This window comes from Sciurus carolinensis, unplaced genomic scaffold (genome assembly GCF_902686445.1).
Source record: "Sciurus carolinensis unplaced genomic scaffold, mSciCar1.2, whole genome shotgun sequence".
NCBI lineage: Eukaryota > Metazoa > Chordata > Mammalia > Rodentia > Sciuridae > Sciurus > Sciurus carolinensis.
The window spans coordinates 75,830-80,397 of NW_025920119.1; positions in this window are offsets into that span (position 1 = coordinate 75,830).

Consider the following 4,568-nt stretch of genomic DNA (forward strand, 5'->3'; position numbering starts at 1 on the left):
CCCATGACCTCCTGGTACAGGACCAGGTTCCTTGGAGTCCTCAGCACCCCAGACTTCCTCCCCCTGGGGACAAGTGCTCCTGCCACAGCTTCCTGTCCATGCTCCATCTCTCTCAGGAGCCCATGGCCCTTCGAGGGCAAGGACTGCAGCTTGTCCCCCAGAGTCTGGTACAGTGGCTAGTACAGTGCCTGGCATGCAGTGGGTGCTCAGGAAATAGTTGTGAGATGGAAAAGCTCAACTGTACCCTTCCCAAGACGTGGACATTCACATGGAGGGACACAGCATGCTCCCAGTGGGATGCGACTGGCATCTGGAAAGCACCTGCCCAGGCCGCACATGCGCACTACACAGGGGGCCACATGCGACCTAATGGTCTCAGGGTCATGCAGCAGCCTGCACTGGGGCATGTGGGCAGAATGGCTGGGGTACAAGAGGCAAAGGTAACCAAGGGACAAGATGTCCCCTCCCAAACACCTTCCTGGGCTTCACCCACAGGCCCAGCACAGAGTCACCTTGGAGGAGCCCATGGGTGGCAGGCGGCAGTGGTTGGAGATGGGACCGACCTAGCGTGACTCACAGGAGGGTGGCTGTGGCCATCAGCCTCCCCAAGCCCCACACAATGTTGGCATCCTGCCTGGCCCAGTCCAGCTCAGTTCCCAGTGACACCAACTTCCTGCTGCCGCCCCAGAGATGAGATCCTTAGCCCTGGTGGTGAAACCAAACAGTACTTCCCAAGCCCGCACAACTTCTTCCTCACACACAGTGACCTCAGGATTTCCAGCAGAGCTGTGTGGGGCCCTGCAGAGCCTACCTCTTAGGGCTGGAGGCCTGTCCTGGGCCCTCAGGTCAGGGGACACTCCCAATACTTGAGAGTTCCAGGGAGACAGCCCCCACTGCTCCCCTTGAAGCTGGTCCCTGCCACCTCTGACTCTAGGGACAAAGGCCACAAGCCTGACCTTGTCCCAGACTGGACACCAGGTGCTGCTGTGTGTATTCTCAGTCCCCAGGCTGTTCCAGAGTCCCAGGAAACCCCAGCATCCCTCTGTGCCAGACGCTCTGCAGGCCTGTCCCACCCTGCGCTCCTCCCCCACCCCTATAGGGTCCTGTGGCCAACTGCTGCCCTGATACGCAGGGCAGAGTCTAGACAGCCTCTGAACACTGCCCAGCAGGCTGCGGGGCCCCTGATAGAGACAAACCCAGGATATAAGAAAAAATCCCCAGAGAAGAGCCTTTGCCCTCCAAATGTCGCTCCCCGCTCCAGCAGCGACAGCGGTGCCTGAGTTATTCCCCTCTGCATCTGAAGTGCTCGTCATGGGGTGAGTCAAAGGCCCCGTGTGCAGGGAGCCCTCCAGGTACCTGCCTGCCACGAGTCTCTTGCGGGGCAGTGGCCTGCCTGCAAACACCCCCATTAGGTCTAACTGTAGGCATGGCATCAGCCTCCATGGGTGACAGGTGCTGGGTCTGCAGTGCCACCTGAAGGGTGACCTTGGGGGGGGGGGCGATGGCAGCACTGCTGTCCTCTCACCCCACGTACTCTATCTGGACTCAATTGAGATGCAGTGCAGGCCTGTCTGTGGCAGCCCAGGGGCACAGAACCTGCCCTGCCATGGGTGGGATGGGGGCTTGCGCCTGGGGCTCCGCACCTTCTGGGCCCTGCTGGCTTCCCCTCCCCTCACCTGGAGGCCACAGGACCTGCAGAAGCCGTGGCACACTCCCAGCCAGCTGCTTTGAGATGGATTTTCTAGAGCAGATGCTGAACGTCACCAGGCGCTTGTTGAAAATGCCAACTCCCAGGCCACACCTGGTCCTGTGAGGCAGGAGCCCCAGGGTGGCTGGGTCTACACACAAGCCCCTCCCCGGTGACCCGTGGGCATAGGAGTGTGTGAGCCCCTCAGGCCTACCAGGGGTGAACTGTCAGGAAAGCAAGCGGTTGGCAGGGCCTGACAGAGGAGGCTGCCAGCAGACGGGCAGGCCAAGGTCCCTGGCGGCCTGCGGCAGATGTTGATGCCCTAGTTCCTGGATCCTTTGTCCTTTGTCACTGCTCACTCTCTCTCTCTCTCTCTCTCTTCCTCTCCCTCTCTTTTTTTGTGGTGCTGGGGATTGCACCCAGGGCCTCCTGAATGCTAGGAGGCCCTAGTTTACGACTAAGCTACATTCTCAGCCTGGTTATTGCTGTTTTTTAATTAACTCAGTAACAAAATTGAACAGATGTTCCAGTAAAAAAAAAATCAAAGGAAAGAACAAGGAAAAGGAAGCCCCCTCAGCCTCCCGAGAGCAGGCACCTCCCCAGTTCCTGTGTGTCCCTGCAGAAGCACACAGGATGGTCTGGGCACATTCATTCCCAGGTGCAGCCCCTCCCCTGTGCCCAGCCTTCCATCTGGGGAGGTGACACACCACTCACAGGCTCATTTTGCTTGATGGGCCTTGGAGGTCAGGCCAGACCTCAGGGGGATGGGGAAGAGTCCTCACCCTGCCCCTGTGCAAGAGGAGGACAGCAGGACAGGGGAGAAGGCACAATGGGGTCGTTTCCAGCATGAAGTGAATCAAAGTAAACCCACAGCAAGCCCCCGCCCTGGGTCTGTCCTTAGTACTGAGTCCCCTTCCAAAGACCACTGCTCTGGTCTGCACTTGGGCCCATTTAAACCCATCAACCTATAATAATCAGTTGTCCAGCCAGCGATTGGGGCATGGCCCCGAGGACACATTCCTGTCTGCCTTAAACTCTGCAAGGGCCATCGTCGAACACAGAGAGTGGCCCCTGCGGCAGATGTGCGCAGTGCCCCTGTGGCCTCGCTGCCCCAGACACTCCACCTCAGGGCTGTCTCTGATCCGCTCAGCGTGAGCAAGGGACAAGCCAGAGAAGCCAGGGGAGTGGACAACCTGCAGCCATGGGTGAGTGGGAGCTGGAGGAGAACCACCCCAGGTTCCTGCCTTTCTGGGATGTGACAGAAGCCCCCACTCAGAGGCCCCAAGGTGAGGAGCTTCAGGCACACCTGCCCCCTTCCTGGGACCACCTCCCAGAGGAGCCACCTGTGCTGAGACCCCACCTCAGGGTCAACCCAGAGGAGCCCAGACTCAGTCTGTGACTTAATTTTAAGCCTCAGCTGATTCCCAAGAGGTAAGCAGATCTCCACACTGGATGGAGGGGCAGAGTGCGCTTCACCTGTTAGACCTGAAGACAGGTGCACATCAGGACCTGGTGACTTGCCGCTGGGCACTTCCTCTAGAAACTTTCATCTCCAGACCAGGAAGGAAGGACCTGGGTGTTTCCATCAGGAATGGAAAGCTGACCTTGTCAGCAAGATCCCCGGAAGAGCTGTATACACATCATTGCTCGAGACAGGCTGCTAAAAGTTCAGAGACCCACACCTAAAGCAGGGTCTGAAGAACCTCCATGCTTTCATCTGGAAGACATTGACTCGGCATCCAATTTGTGTCAGGAGTGCTCACAGGGCCTGGCCTTCCATTGTGCTCAGTAAGTGACTCTGAAACCATGGCTACCTTGTAAGGTTGTGCAGGTTGTTCACTGCACCAAGGTACATTCCCTAAAACCTATGCACTGGGTTGGTGAGTGAGGGCCCCTGGTCCACTCTCCAGTCCACATGGCTGGACACGGGTATGTTTGACCCGGAGGGAGGCGGACTCCTCTGCCAGCCCAGGTCAAGTCTGAGTATGTTTTTCTAATTATATTGAGGCCCCACAGAGTAAGTGGTGGCCATCTCACCTGGGTCTCCATGATGGCCTTGATGGCAGCTTCAGACTCCTCTGAGTTGTAGTCCACATTCCACATGTGGGGCTAGCCAATGAAGTTCTCTGCGTAGGGGTGCTGGAGAACACCTGGCTGGGGCCGGCAGAGGGTGGCTCTCCCTGTGCCCCCCTTTGTCTCTTTCATCCCATTGCCTTACTCCTCCACCTCTCTCCCCAGGAATCTCAGGGCCCCTGCCCTGACCCCTCCCAGGCCGGCTGGGTCACCCACTCACCTTCCTGGGCTTGCCTGGGAAGAACTCATGGTTGAGGGAGCTGCAGGGTGGGCTGAAGCAGGACTGCAGGAAGACGTTGCCGGGGGCGATGGCCTCCAGGGGTGCTGGGCCCTCGTTGGGGAAGCCAAAGCCTGTGAAGAACTGAGGGGGCCGGGAGGCACAAGGTCAGGGAGGCCAGGAGCCCTGCAGCCAGGCAGGGGTGGGGTAGGGGTGGCCAGTTCTCGTCCCTCAGTGCAGGGCTGTGTGGGGCACTGTGGATGCCTGGTCTTGCTGTCTACAATTCTGAAGGGGCGAGGATAGAGCAAGGACCCCAAGACCAACAGGCTGCAGACCCGCATCCACAGCCAACCTCAAAGGACCTCCACTCACTCATCCTAAAAACACCTAAATTCAGCACCTAACCATGCCAGACATGCATGCAGGGCTGGCTCCTGGAAGATGCTTCATAAATGGTACTGAATCCAGGTCTGCTGGGTAAGGTTGTTCAGGTTGTCCACTGCACAGAGATATCCTTCCTTGTGTGACTTGCAGAAGCAGTCATCCAGGATGAATGGCCCCATGGGACAGTAGCCAGGGCCTCTCAGCCAG